A 16,090-nucleotide genomic window follows, 5' to 3' on the forward strand; every position below is an offset into this window, starting at 1 on the left:
GAGTAAGCCCTCATCATTTGCAGCACCTCATCCCGACACTTGAAGTCACAGATCAGAAGGTAACACCATCCTTGAAGACTGTGCTTGGAGAGATCACATGACAGGAAGCTGGAAGGCTGCTTTATGATTTGACTTTTGGTCGCAATTTATATGAAGTCATACTGCACTGGCCACCTGGTTACCCCTGCCCTTGTTACTCTTGAAAGGGACTTCTTACAAATTAGAGCAGGAGGAAGAACTATTAACTTCTTCTCGCTCTCTCTTCACCTTAGTCTTCAAATCACAGATTCTGGAAGCTCAGCAGAGAAGTAGAGTGTCTCAAATTCAAACTTCCTACCACAAACTGCCCCCACCCCTCCAAAAGGGACTGTACTGCACGGCACAGATATTTCTATTTCTGCCATGAGGAACTTGCTGCCTCTTCCAATGTCCCTACCCCCAAACTACTAAAATGGTTAGTTTTATCCAATAATAATGATTGTTCCTTTTTTCCAGTTTTCTTTTTTTTTTTTCAAACTATGTGTGCTGCCAAAGCAAGCACTGATTGTTCCTTTTTCTTGATTTTAAAAGATGAAAAACTCATTATCCTTCTTAAAAAAAAAAATGTCTACTGCTAGTATGTAATACCGGAGAAGGCAGTGGCAGGCCACTCCAGTACTCTTGCCTAGAAAATCCCATGGACAGAGGAGCCTGGTGGGCTACAGTCCATGGGGTTGCTACTAGTTGGACACGACTGAGCGACTTCATTTTCACTTTTCACTTTCACGCATTGGAGAAGGAAATGGCAACCCACTCCAGTCTTCTTGCCTGGAGAATCCCAGGGATGGTGGAGCCTGGTGGGCTGCCATCTATGGGGTCGCACAGAGTCGGACACGACTGAAGCGACTTAGCAGCAGCAGCAGCAGTATGTAATACGTATTGATTTTTCCCGTATGGGTTAGTGACCCTCACCTACAGCAGGTACTATCGATTTTGGAGCCAGAAGATTCCTGTGAGGGATTGTCCTGTACTTTGGAGGAAGTACTTAGTACTTAGCAGCATCCCTGGCCTCTACACATACAAGCCAGTAGCACTACTTGCCCCTGTGACAACCACAACATCTCCAGCCTTTGCTATCTACTGAGGGGCGAAGCTATCCCATTTGAGAGCCACTGCTCTCCAAGAGGTAGAGCCTTCAGGATAACAGAATGATACGACTTCAGTATGTGTGTTAATAAAAAGGATTAGAGCACAGTAAGGTTTTGCTTTGTATCCTAGGCCTTTCACTCAGCTGGAGTTTAGCCAGATTAACCTGTTTATCCATGGTCAGTTACTAGTACCTTTCCAGGAGCTAAAGGTGCTAGCTATCTCCTAACCCTTTCACCTTCTCCCAGCTGAATTCTGCGGGCATCCCACTTGGCACTAGTGATAAAGAATCTGCCTGACAGACAATGCAGTGGATGCAAGAGACTCGGGTTCCATCCCCGGATTGGGAAAATCTTCTGGAATAGGAGATGGCAACCCACTCCAATATTCTTGCCTGGAAAATCCCATGCATAGAAGAGCCTGGTGGGCTAGAGTCCCCAATGTCACAAAGAATGGTACACGACTGAGCATGCACATATTCTATTCTATTAAAGCTTAATTCTGAATACCTCTGATGACTCTATTAGTCTACTAGGGCTGGGATCTGTGCACTCCTCATGAGGAAACTTACCAGGGTGATGGGAATGTTCTATATCTTGAGAGGGTTTGGATTATATGGATCTATGCATCTGTTGAAACTCAGTGAATACACACTAAGATTTGTGCATTTCACTATATGTAAATTTTGCATCAAAAGAAAAAAACTGTAGACAAATATTAAGTTCTAGTTAATGACATACATCTGAAGTTTTTTCAATTTTATTTAGTTTTTTTGTGGCACTGGAGCTTTGTTGCTGCGTGCAGACTTTCTCTAGTTGCAGCAACTGGGGGCTACTCTTCATTGCGGTGCACAGGCTTCTCACTGCGGTGGCTTCTCTTGTGGAACATGGGCTCAAGAGCCCATGGGCTCAGTAGTTGTGGCACACGGGCTTGATTGTTCCATGGCATGTGGGATCGTCCCAGATTAGGGATCTAACCCGTGTCCCCTGCATTGGCAGGCAGATTCCCATCCACTGTACTACCAGGGAAATCCCCATCTGGAGTTTTTAAATGGGAAATATGTTCACATCTGTGATTTACTTTGACGTGCATTAATCTAACAAGATAGATGATGATAGAGGGAAGACATTTTATTATACTTGCTTTATTTTTGTGAAAAACCAAGCATAATAAATCGTTAATGTACAATCTAGGTGATGGACATGTGGATGTTCACTGTAAAATTCTTTAAGCTTTTATGAATGTTCACATTTGTTCACATTAAAATGTTGAAAACACACACACCTTTTGTCATGGAGAATCAAGAGACATAACATTTCAGAATAAAAAGTTGGAAAACATTGCCATATATATGCTTTTTTAAAAATTGAAGTATTAGTTGAACGATTTACAATGTTGTGTTATACTTTTTTCTTTTTTTGTATTTAAAAATAATTATCCAAAGATTATTATGGTACAATATTGAGAAGTATAGAACAAAATGCAACGATAGGAAGACAATTGCTCTACTATATAGTGATGGGAATTTTCTTCAGCTGAAGAAGTTTTACTATCTTTAAGGTTTAATTTAAATATCCTCTCGTCCCTGAAGCATTCACCTGCCCTAATCATCACCTCCTTCTCTTATTCCCATACGTGGTATTTACCTCTCCCTAAAGGCTTCCATCCGGAGAAGGCAATGGCAAGCCACTCCAGTACTCTTGCCTAGAAAATCCCATGGATGGAGCAGCCTGGTAGGCTGCAGTCCGTGGGGTCGCTAAGGGTCAGACACGACTGAGCGACTTCACTTTCACTTTTCACTTTCACACATTGGAGAAGGAAATGGCAACCCACTCCAGTGTTCTTGCCTGGAGAATCCCAGGGACAGGGGAGCCTGGTGGGCTTCTGTCTATGGGGTCACACAGAGTCGGACACGACTGAAGTGACTTAGCAGCAGCAGCAAAGGCTTCCCTCAGAGAACGCACTGGCACCCCACTCCAGTACTCTTGCCTGGAAAATCCCATGGATGGAGGAGCCTGGTAGGCTGCAGTCCATGGGGTCGCGAAGAGTCAGACACGACTGAGCGACTTCACTTTCACTTTTCACTTTCATGCATTGGAGAAGGAAACGGCAACCCACTCCAGTGTTCTTGCCTGGAGAATCCCTGGGACAGGAGAGCCTGGTGGGCTGCTGTCTATGGGGTCGCACAGAGTCTGAAACGACTGAAGCGACTTAGCAGCAGCAGCAGCAGCAGCAGTAAAGGCTTCCCTGGTGGTAAAGAATCTGCCTGCAATGCATGAGACCCAGGTTTATCCCTGGTTGGGAAGATCCCTTGTAGAAGGGAATGGCTACCCCATCTAGTATTCCTGCCTGGGAAATCCTGTGGACAGAAGAGCCTGGCAGGCTACAGTTCACGGTATTGCAAAGAGTCAGACATGACTGAGGGACTAAAACACTTTGAAGGGAACCATAATAGTTTGGCTTGTAGCTTAGTTAGGCAAATTCCTGTCTCCACAACGCAAGGATAGAAACCGGGTCTTCCTTTTTCTTTTTCCCCAGCACCTAGAAGCAAGATTTGCATGAAGCAGACACCCAATCAATAGTGGTGACTATGACTGAATTTATAATAATCTCTTTCTGGTTATCAAATTCTAAAATATTCTAGATTAATTCTTTGCAGCTTTGTGAATATTGTGAAGATTTTAGATCTAATAGAAGTGAGTTGTGAGTCATCCCTATCCGTTCTGTTCCGTTCAGTCACTCAGTCGTGTCCGACTCTTTGCGACCCCGTGGACTGTAACCTACCAGGCTTCTCCATCCATGGGATTCTCCAGGCAAGAATACTGGAGTGGGTTACCATCTCCTTCTCCAGGGGATCTTCCTGACCCAGGGATCGAACCCGGGTCTCCCGCATTGGAGGCAGACGCTTTAACCTCTGAGCCACCAGGGAAGCAGAGAATAATTAAAAAGGGAATGCACTGGGCACTAGAGATTGAAATGTGATGGGATGTAAAAAAAAAAAAAAAAGCTAAGAGGGTTCTGCAGTTAAGTCTTGGGGAAATTTTTAAATAAAAGAGGACCCCAAGGCCCACGCCTTAGATCTGCACTGTGAGACCTCAAAGAGGAAGGGACTCAGCTGTCCAGACTCTCTGCCAACTCGAGTACCCACAGCCACCAGCAGAGTCACCCAATACCAGGACAAGGAGAGAGACAGAAAGCAAATGCTTCCTAGACCAGAGGTCCCCAACCTTTTTGGCACCAGGAACTGATATCATGGAAGACAATTTTTCATGGACTGGGGTGTGTGAGGGCAGGATGGTTTCAGGATGATTCAAACACATTACATTTACTGTGCACTTTATTTCTATTATTATTACATCAACTCCACCTCATATAATCAGGCATTAGATCCTGGAGGTTGGGGATTCCTGACCTAGACTACTTTAAAATGCTTGACTATAATCTGTTTGGGGTAAACCAAAACCTATAGCACAGAATATAAAGAATACTCACAGTTACTCACTAGCTAACGAAATAAAACATCAGAAGTGGAAGGCGATGTTGGAGGGCTTGATGTCTACTCAGTTTCTGGGACTCTTTTAAAGAAGAAGAACGCAGTAGTATGAGACCACAGTACCTGAAAGGTTCTTAGGAAGCTGAAGGGTGTGGAGGCGGTTGGGGGACAAATGGCTGGAGCTGGACCAACCATGCTGCTAGGAAAGGAGCTCAGTGCAGAGTGCTCCTCGAGGACTCCCCAGCTGTACATGTTAGGCAGTAGCTGGAGGTGACACTAAACATAAGACTATGTGCATTCACATGACAGATGGACACACTGGTCGGTTGCTTCCTCTGTACTGACCCACTGTGATAGCAGTGTTATAATGGACTCCATGAAGGAATTCCTCAAGCTATCAGATTCTTTCTCTGCCAGCGAACCCCATGTGCTAAGCCTGGCCAGGGTACCTGGACACCATATTGTTTCTGCTGAGGTGCAAAGGGAAGGCTTGGACCTCCCTAACTCTGAGCACCATCATGCAAGCCTTTTGGACTTCATTAAACTTGTAACCAGAAAAAAAAAAAAAGAATATAGTAGTATGAATAAATATTAGGTGCAAAAGTGAAAATAAGAAGTCAGTTACGAGAAAAGAATTCAATAACATATTACAAATGTTAATCATTTTTTAGAGTTTTTAAAATTAATTAATTTTTGGTTGTGTTGCGTGTTTGTTGCTGTGGGCAGGCTATCTTTAGTTACCACTAAAGGGTCGGACACGACTGAGTGATTTCACTTTCACTTTTCACTTTCACACATTGGAGAAGGAAATGGAAACCCACTCCAGTGTTCTTGCCTGGAGAATCCCAGGGACGGGGGAGCCTGGTGGGCTTCCGTCTATAGGGTCACACAGAGTCGGACACGACTGAAGTGACTTAGCAGCAGCAGCAGGGGCTATTCTTCCTTGCAGCGCCCCATGGTTTCTCAATGCGGTGCCTTCTCTGGATGGGGAGGACTGGGCTCTAGGCCTGGGGGCTTCAGCAGCTGTGGGCCTTGGGCTTAGTTGCCCTGCGGCATGTGGAATCTTCCCAGACCAGTGATCAAACCTGAGTCCCCTGCATTGGCAGGTGGATTCTTTGCCAGTGGACCACCAGGGATGTCCTGGGCTCACACATATTTTGAATGATAAAAATTTCAGTAATTTCACAGAAATACCGAAGAATGATTTCACTTGTTAAATATTTGTCTAGATTCCTAGCAAGAACACAGTTTAAAGATGGCATACTTTGTGGTTGCCAAGGGGGAAGGATAGGCAGTTGAGGGTTGGCCTGGGAGTTTGGGATTAGCAGATGCAAACCTTTTTATAGGGAATGGATAAGCAACAAGGTCCTATAGTATAGCACAGAGAACTATATTCAAAATCCTGTAACAAACCATAATGGAAAAGAACAAACATAAAACTGGCATACATTCTTTCGTTCCATGGAGATGTAGGCCTTTGTTCCCCTCCCTCCCTTGAATCTTGATGGGCTCCACGTGATTGCTGTGTGACTTCTGTGACCAACTGACTACAGAGAAATGTGCCAGTTTCCAAGCCCAGACAAGAAAAGATTTTCTATCTTTTCAGTATCATTCCTCGAGTTCTGTTATTATGGAAGAAGTCAAACAAGCCTGCTGGAAAGACCATAGAGGGGCCCTGAGACTATGTGGAGAGGGAGGGTGGTACAGCTGAGTTCAGCTTCTTGTTCTCCTTCCTGAGATTCAAGACGTGTGAGGAGAAGCCTTCTTGGACCCTCCAGATCAACCCAGACATCATCTGATTTCCTCTTTGGGTAATCGCAGTCAACTCCATATGGAGAGGCAGAAACACCTAGCTGAACCCTGCCTGAATTTCTGACCCACAGTTCGTGAATGCTATATGTGGGTGGATTGTTACACAACTATAGGTAACTGAAAAAACAACCTAAGAGAACTGTCCTGGAGAACTCGTGCAAGCCTATATTTGCAAAATAATTTCCTTAAGTGATAGGAAGGAGCAGACAGTCTTACTAATGAAATCTTACTATCTATGCGTTTATCTTTTAAATAAAAGCTTAGAAGAGAAAAAGAAAATAATATGCCCTAGATCAGTACTGAGATTCCAAGGTGACACAAGTGGTAAAGAACCTGCCTGCCAATGCAGGTGATGTAAGAGACGTGGGTTACATCCCTGGGTCAGGAAGATCCTCTGGAGGAGGAAATGGCAACCCACTGCAGTATTCTTGCCTGAGAAATCCCATGGATAAGAGGAACCTGGTTGGCTATAGTCCATAGGGTTGCAAAGTGTCAGACACAACTGAAGCGACTTAGCATGCACACATAGATCAGTTCTACCCTGAACCAAGTTATGTTGACTGGGTCACCTTCAAACTCTGATCAAGCATGATAATGGAGCATATTAGCTAATATACATGTCTGTTAGTCAACTTCATTGCTAACCATTAATCTGTCCTGGCACCAGTCTACCCAGGAACATATTTTTTTCCTAACAGTACCCATAAGGTTGGGCGTAGGCATAAAGAAGGGAGGTGTCATTCACTAGATTCAAGGCACACAGAGGAGAGGCCAAGACAGTCAAAGGGAGAGATCTGGCAGGTAGTTGGAAATACAGGTCTGGAGCTCAGAGAAGTCTGGGCAGAAATTGTTTTATTGAGCATTACAGTTTGTTTGAAAGTGAAAGAGGAGAGTGAAAAAGTTGGCTTAAAGCTCAACATTCAGAAAACTAAGATCATGGCATCTGGTCCCATCTTTTCATGGCAAATAGATGGGGAAACAGTGGAAACAGTAGCTGACTTTATTTTCTGGGGCTCCAAAATCACTGCAGATGGTGATTGCATCCATGAAATGAAAACACACTTACTCCTTGGAAGGAAAGTTATGACCAACATAGACAGCATATTGAAAAGCAGAGACATTACTTTGCCAACAAAGGTCTGTCTAGTCAAGGCTATGGTTTTTCCAGTGATCATGTATGGATGTGAGAGTTGGACTGTGAAGAAAGCTGATCACTGAAGAATTGATGCTTTTGAACTATGGTGTGGGAGAAGACTTTTGAGAGTCCCTTGGACTGCAAGGAAATCCAACCAGTCCATCCTAAAGGAGATCAGTCCTGGGTGTTCATTGGAAGGACTGATGTTGAAGCTGAAACTCCAATATTTTGGCCACCTGAGGTGAAGAGCTGACTCATTTGAAAAGACCCTGATGTTGGGAAAGATTGAAGGCAGAAGGAGAAGGGGATGACAGAGGATAAGATGGTTGGATGGCATCACCGACTCAATGGACATGAGTTTGGATGGACTCCAAGAGTTGGTAATGGACAGGGAAGCCTGGCGTGCTGCGGTTCATGGAGTCTCAAAGAGTCGGACACAACTGAACAACTGAACTGAACTGAACAGTTTGTTTGGGGGGATAGCAGCATGAATCTAATTATCTCATTCCACCTGAAACCTTTCACTGGGTTGATTTCAGGATAAAGTTGTAACTCTGACTTGGAACACAAGTCCTTCATAATTTGACGGTTGCCTGTGTCTCTGACCTAATCTGCCATCCCTCACCCATACCCTCCCCTTCTTTGATCTAGATTCCTTCATGTTCTTAGAACACTGTGAACTTGGTCACCATGTGCCCTCCAACCCACGCCTGGTGTGCTTTGATCACCCGTCCACCCCATCTACTGGCCAGCTTGGTTCAACTGCCCCTCCTCCTGGCTTCTTGACTACCCCTTTCCTTCATCGGTTGGAGTTTTGTTTGCCTGCCCCAGGGGTGCTCCACTCCTGTACCCTCAAATGGCCTGTGCTATTTGTATAACAACCCTTTATCGCGGTGCACCCTTACTGATATTTTTCTGGCTGTTGAAAGAACAAACATACCACACTGCACACAGGGTTGCTGAGTGAACATTCTCAAACATAAACCCATTGGTCTTCTCCCTGAACCAAGCCCACAACCCCCTCCCCTCCACAATTCTCACTGGAATTCCCTTTTCATGAATAATAAACAGCCTCACATCTTTGGCCTTTGTATCTCTGCTGGGCTTACACACTCAATTGTGTCCGACTCTTTGTGACCCCATGGACTGTAGTCTGCCAGGTTCCTCTGTTCATGGGGATTCTCCAGGCAAGAATACTGGAGTGGGTTGCCATGCCCTCCTCCAGGGGATCTTCCCAACCCAGGGATCGAAACCAGGTTTCCTGATTTGCAGGAGGATTCTTTACTAGCTGAGCCACCAGGGAAGCCCTTGGATCTCTGATGTACCCCCAGTTCCAGGCCTCAGTTGAAAACTGGCTTTGTCCTGTGGACACCTCTTTGCCTGCAGTCTCTGAAGTGGAGGCTGTTGCTCCTCCCACTCTCCACCTGCCTCGGCTCACCAGGGCCAGGGTATCACTGTCTTCTCCACAACCCACTCCCACTTTGAGACATCTCCTCCACCCTGACATGAAGCGCCTGCCCCTTCTTTGGCTCACGAGACTCCTCCTCTCTGACCCTCTATGTCTCTTCTTTCACAGATGACTTTGGCGCCCGGTTTTCAGCCTTCTCATCCTACTACTACCACCATCCAGGTGACATCATTATCTTCCTAGATGAGTCAGCAACTCCCTGGACCCTCGGACCCCTGACCTCCTCTTCACCAGAAACCCTCTCCTCTGCCTCATTCCTGTCCCTAGGCCTGTCAGCACCTGGAACCATCCTCCTCTGAAGTTTTACACTCAGGTTCCCCCTCTCAGCACCTCCTACTTGTCTAGGTCTCGTGGCATGAATCCCAACAGTTATTTAACCCCAGGAGGGCCTCCAGATCACCATAAATACCTGCTGTCATCACTTCCATTCTTATCCAACTGAGATATCATATCTACCACTTCAATCGTTCTCTTGCCAATATCCTCAGCCCCTGACACCCTAGTCTTTCTGCGCTAAGAGCCTAAAAACCCCAACTGTGGATGAACCCATGCTTTGGTCTTCTTCGTGCAGCTGCTAGAGAAAAATCACATCATGTTGCATGATGATGCCGTTATAAGTGCAGAGTCACCCAAGACTTCCAAAGAAAGTGTCAGTCAATTATTTCCCTAATTGCGAGCAACCTCATCTCCACAAAGATTGTTTCACATCTTTACTATCCCTCTTAACTTCTTGTCTCAATTTCAGCATGTATCCTGACCTCTTCACACACACACACACACACATACATAGGGACCATCAGAAGAAATAGTCTTCAATATTCTGCTACCAAGTCTAGAAGTCTGTTTGAATTCATGCTCATCATAGTTTCATTTCCTCCTGAAATGAATTTCTCCCTAGCCCACTGTCTCCTGCTTTCTCGGGGATTTTATTCTGTCGTTTATCTCCTATCTTCTCTTGCTCTTTCCTCTGTGCTCTTTAAAAATACTCCTCCCAGGGAATTCCCTGGGGGTCCAGTGGTTAGGACCCTGTGCTCTCACCACCGAGGGCCCAGGTTTGATGGGGGAGCTAATCTTACAAACGACGCAGGGTGGCCAAAAATAAAAAACTGAATAAAAATGCCACTACTCTCCCACCTCCTCTTCCTTATACTAAATTATCTCTCTTTCCCAGTTTGAAAAGTTGGCTACACTTTCTACCTTTCTGCTCACCCCACAGCCACCTCCAATCAGGCTCCCACCTTACCACTTCTCTGAAACTATTCTCCCCAAAGTCACCGATGACTGACACAACGCTGAATCTAGTGGGCAAGTCTCAACTCTTACGTTGCCTGACTTCTCAGTAGTCTAGCACACTTGATCACTACCTACTTCTATTGTCCACAGTTTTTTTGAGTTATAATTTATATGCATGTTAAAAGTATATGGTTTGATGAATTTTGGCATAAACATATGCTTATCACACAGTCTATCACCACCATCAAGACAATGAACACATCCATCACCTCCCAAAGTTTCCTTATTCCCCTTGGTAAAACCTTCCATCCCTCTCCTCTTCCTCCCCTCTGCCCCCATTTCCAGGAAGCCACTGGTCTGCTTTCTGTCATCACAATCTATAATCTACAGTTTTGCTTTTTCTAAGATTTTATATAAATGGAATCATTTTGGTCTGGCTTCTTTTACTCAACATAGTTACTTAGAGATTCATTCAGACTGTTGAGTGCATTGAAAAATCTATTCTTTATTATCGTTGAGTAATATTCACTGTGTGGATATATTGCAATTTGTTTATCTGTTCACCCGCTGATGGACATTTGGATTTCCTATTTTTTGTTAAAACACAGAAAGGTTCTATGATCATTCACATGCAAGTCTTTGTAGGAATAATCTTCCATTTATCTTGGGAGGTAACCTAAGAACCATATGATAGATGTAGGTTTAACTTCCATTTAACTTTGTGAGAAATTAAAAAACTGTTTTCCAAGTAGTTGTACCATTTTGCATTTTCAAAATGTGTGTATGAGGGTTCTAGTTGCTCTACATTTTCATCAATACTTGACATGGTCAGTTTTTATTATTTTAGTCATTATTGTAGGTATGTAGTGGCATTTCGGAGAAGGCAATGGCAAGCCACTCCAGTACTCTTGCCTAGAAAATCCCATGGATGGAGGAGCCTGGTAGGCTGCAGTCCCTGGGGTCTCTGCGAGTCAGACATGACTGAGCGACCTCACTTTCACTTTTCACTTTCACGTATTGGAGAAGGAAATGGCAACCCACTCCAGTGTTCTTGCCTGGAGCATCCCAGGGACAGGGGAGCCTGGTGGGCTGCCGTCTATGGGGTCACACAGAGTCGGACATGACTGAAGTGACTTAGCAGCAGCAGCAGTGGCATCTTATTGTGGTTTTAATTTGTATTTCTCTAAGGACTAATGCGGAGAAGGCAATGGCACCCCACTCCAGTACTTACCTGGAAAATCCCATGGACGGCGGAGCCTGATGGGCTGTAGTCCATGGGGTCGCTAAGAGTCGGACACGACTGGGTGCTTCACTTTCACTTTTCACTTTCATGCATTGGAGAACGAAATGGCAACCCACTCCAGTGTTCTTGCCTGGAGAATCCCAGGGACGGGGGAGCCTGGTGGGCTGCAGTCCATGGGGTCGCACAGAGTCAGATACGACTGAAGTGACTTAGCAGCAGTAGCAGCAGTAAGGACTAATGATTTGCGCATTTTAAAAATGTACTCATTTACATCTATATATCTTTTTGTTGGAGTATCTGTTCAAATCACTTGACCATTTAAAAAACTGGGTTGCTTTCTGAATCTTGAGTTTAGGGAGTTTTTAAAATAGTATTCTGACTACAAGTCCTTTATCAGACATGTGATATGTTAATGTTTTCTCCCAGTCTTTATTTTTCAAAGAACAGAAGTTAACAGTTTTGATAAAGTCAAACTTATCAATTCATTAGTCTATGGATTATGCTTTAGGTATTGTACCTATTTCTTTAAATGTCTTCATAATGCATTCTGTTATATCCACTGGATTCACTCTGGCTTATGCATGTGTGCTTAGTCGTGCCTGACTCTTGCGACTCCATGGACTGTAGCCCGCCAGACTCCTCTGGGATTATCCCCACAAGAATACTGGAGTGGGTTGCCATTTCCTCCTCCAGAGGATCTTCCTGATGCAGGGATCAAACCCACGACTCCTGCGTTGACATATGGATTCTTTACCACTGAGCCACCAGGGACCCCTCCTTCTGGTGCCAGTTACCAATTTATTGCCTCTCGGATCCAATTCATCATTTTTGCCTACTCTGTGAGAGTGAAAATAGACCCTTCTTTGGCATGTGGCAGGATGTTAAGCTTTGTCAATAGATGGCACTGCAGAGACGCTGAAAAAGGAAAGGGGTTTGGCGCCCTAGCTCTGTAGACTTCTGTAGCATGCTTGGCTCCTGCAGGGCCAGACTCCTGTGAGCCACACAGCTTCTCCAGTGCCTGGCTCCATCATCATTCAGTTGCTCACAGCCTCCCCCAGTAAACTTCCCATCAGGTGGTTTTGTACAGAGTGCCTCCAGTGAGACATCTCTCTGTGGGACAGCTTACCCCAGCACAGTGGATTTCCATCAAATTCCACTAATGCAGCAGAAAGTGACTTATTGGCCATTCAGTGTAATATATGCTCTATCAAGGTCTGGGCTTCAGTCTGGAAGTGGAAAGGGTCTTTTCCTTGGGAGTTACATCTCTGCCCCAAGTAGAAGCTATTATATGTTGTATTGTGTTGTATTATTTATATTATGAGTTCAGTTCAGTTGCTCAGTCGTGTCCAACTCTTTGCGACCCCATGAATCACAGCACGCCAGGCCTCCCTGTCCATCACCAACTCCCGGAGTTTACCCAAACTCATGTCCATCGAGTCGGTGATGCCATCCAGCCATCTCATCCTCTGTCATCCCCTTCTCCTCCTGCCTTCAATCTTTCCCAACATCAGGGACTTTTCCAATGAGTCAACTCTTTGCATGAGGTGGCCAAAGTATTGGAGTTTCAGCTTCAACATCAGTCCTTCCAGTGAACACCCAGGACTGATCTCATCAGTAACCTCAGATACACAGATGACACCACCCTATGGCAGAAAGCTAAGAGGAACTAAAGAGCTTTCTTGATGAAAGTGAAAGAGGAGAGTGAAAAACCTGGCTTAAAACTCAACATTCAAAAAACAAAGAACATGGCATCCAGTCCCATCACTTCATGACAAATAGATGGGGAAACAATGGAAACAGTGACAGACTTTATTTTCTTGGGCTCCAAAATCACTGCAGATGGTGACTGCAGCCATTAAATTAAAAGCAGCTTGCTCCTTGGAAGAAAAGCTATGACAAACCTAGACAGTGTATTAAAAAGCAGAAATATTACTTTGCCGACAAAGGTCCATCTAGTGAAAGCTATGGTTTTCCAGTAGTCATGTGTGGATGTGAGAGTTGGACCACAAAGGAGGCTGAACATCAAAGAACGGATACTTCTGAGCTGTGGTGTTGGAGAAGACTCAAGAGGCTGTTCGACTGCAAGGAGATAAAATCAGTCAATCCTAAAGGAAATCAGTCCTGAATATTAACTGGAAGGACTGATGCTGAAGCTGGAGCTCCACTACTTCGGTCACCTGACGTGAAGAGCTGACTCACTGGAAAAGACCCTGATGCTGGGGAAGATTGAAGGCAGGAGAAGGGGATATAGAGGAAGAGGTGGTTAGCTGGCATCAGCAACTCAAGGGACATGAGTCTGTGCAAGCTCTGGGAGATGGTGAAGGACAGGGAAGCCTGGCGTGCTGCAGTCCATGGGATCACAAAGAGTCAGAGACATGACTGGATGACTGAATAATGACAGCCTGCTGTTACAATTTTAAATATTGGTCATAGTTTTCAGCTGTTCTTTTAATCTTCTTTAGAGTTCTCTTTACTCCTTACTAGCCTATGGGTTGGGAAACTGTCCCATAGGCCAAATACAGCCCACTGCCTGTTTGTGTAAGTAAAGCTTTATTGGAACACAGTTATGCTCATTCATTTACATATCGCCTACAACTGTTTTCATGCTACAGTAGCAGAGTTGAGTAGCTGCAAAAGAGACAGCCCCCAAAACCTAAACTATTTTTCTCTACAAGAAAAGTTTAACCACCCCTGTATAAGTCAGTTCATTATTCCAGGCCCTCATGATGTTTAATAGTTCTTCACATTAAACTTTCCCTGTTTAAATTTACTGTGTAACTTTCCTAATCTGCTCAGTCCCAATCTAACATGTCTCCAACCTCTCTGTCCCCCTTTCGCAGACTATTTCCAAGCTGAGCTTCCTCTAGCTATCCTATAATGTAAGTGCTCTCCTCTTCACTTTCTCTAACTTCCTTTCCACTTGGCTTATCTGCTTCCCTATCTTCAGTCATCAGGTCTGTGGAATTAACTAAAGAAACCTTGGTTTTTAATCTAGATTCTATGAATGAAATTGCATGCAAATTTTGTGTGGATGCACAAATGTGCGTATGTATAAGAAGTTCTCTAGCCTCATCTTTTGGCACAATGGCTCAATAGTTGAGGGCACAGACCCTGGATACCACCTGCTTAAGTTTGAATCCCAGCTCTGCCACTACGGCCTGGGCTAACATATTTAACCTTGTTGTTGTTTCAGTTTCCATGTCTAAAAAGAGGGAAAACTGTAGTATTAATATCTACCTCAGAGAGTTGTTATGAGAAGTAAAGTAGTTAATAGATATAGAGCCCTTCTCCAGTGGCTCAGACGGTAAAGAATCCACCTGCAATGCAAGAGATCCAGGTTGGATCCCTGGATCAGGAAGATCCCCTGGAGAAGGAAATGGCAATGCACTCCAGTATTCTTGCCTGGAGAATTCCATGGACAGAGAAGCCCAGTAGACTACAGTCCATGGGGTCGCAAAGAGTCAGACACCGCTGAAGCAACTTAGCCCACATGGCACATAATAAGCACTATATAAGCATTGGGTCTTATTGCCATTTCTGGCACTGCCCCTAGACTCTGTGGCCTAAATAGAGCAATGTTTTCCTTTGTTCTAGTGGCCCCTGTTTTAACTTTGTGTGCTCACTCAAGTCCTCTGCTTAGAGAATTCTTGCCTATATGTTGCTTGCCCACTAACTTCTGACCTTCTTCAGGCTTCAACTCAAAGAGGTTGAGTTGTTTCCTCAAAGAAGTGTTCCAGATTTCCAGATCAGAAGGCATCTCCTGCTGTAACCTACCAAAACTTTTTCTATTTCCCCTTGTAACCCTCACCACAATTTATTCATAGTAATCACTTGATGCCAAGGTAATTTCCCCCTGGCTCCTTCCTGGACCTCAGCACAGTGCTTAATACATTGCAAGAATACCATAAAGTGAAAGTGTTAGTTGCTCAGCCGTGTCCAACTCTTTGCGACCCCATGGACCACAGCCCGCCATGCTCCTCTGTCCATGGAATTCTCTAGGCAAGAATACTGGAGTGGGTTGCCATTTCCTTTTCAAAGGGATCTTCCCAACTCAGGGATCGAACCAGGGTCTCTTGCCTTGCAGGTGGATTATTTATTGTCCGAGCCACCAGGGAAGCCCAGGAATACCATAAACATTTGTCAAATAAATGAGTGAATGTATAAGGAACAAAACATGGGACAAATATTGTTTCTGTTGTTTAGTCTTTAAATCGTGTCCAATTCTTTTGCAACCCCATGGACTGTAGCCCACCAGACTCCTCTGTCCATGGAATTACTCAGGCAAGAATACTGGAGTGGGTTGCCATTTCCTTCTCCAGGGGGTCTTCCTGACCCAGGGATTGAACCTGCATCTCCTGCATTGGCAGGCAGATTCTTTACCATCTGAGCCACCAGGGAAGCTGATTCAAATATTAGATAATCCAATAATTAGCATGTGACAAAATATGATGACTATTAGATAATCAAATTTGTACTGTGTGAAGGAAATAGTCTTCCTTGCTAAGTGCTGTAAAATACACTGGCTTAAACTGAGCCTGGAACATGTGTCTTTCAATCAAATGGAAATGAATTGTCCAGAAG

This window comes from Moschus berezovskii, chromosome 9 (assembly GCF_049115385.1).
Source record: "Moschus berezovskii isolate FMDL1 chromosome 9, NW_MosBer_1.0, whole genome shotgun sequence".
NCBI lineage: Eukaryota > Metazoa > Chordata > Mammalia > Artiodactyla > Moschidae > Moschus > Moschus berezovskii.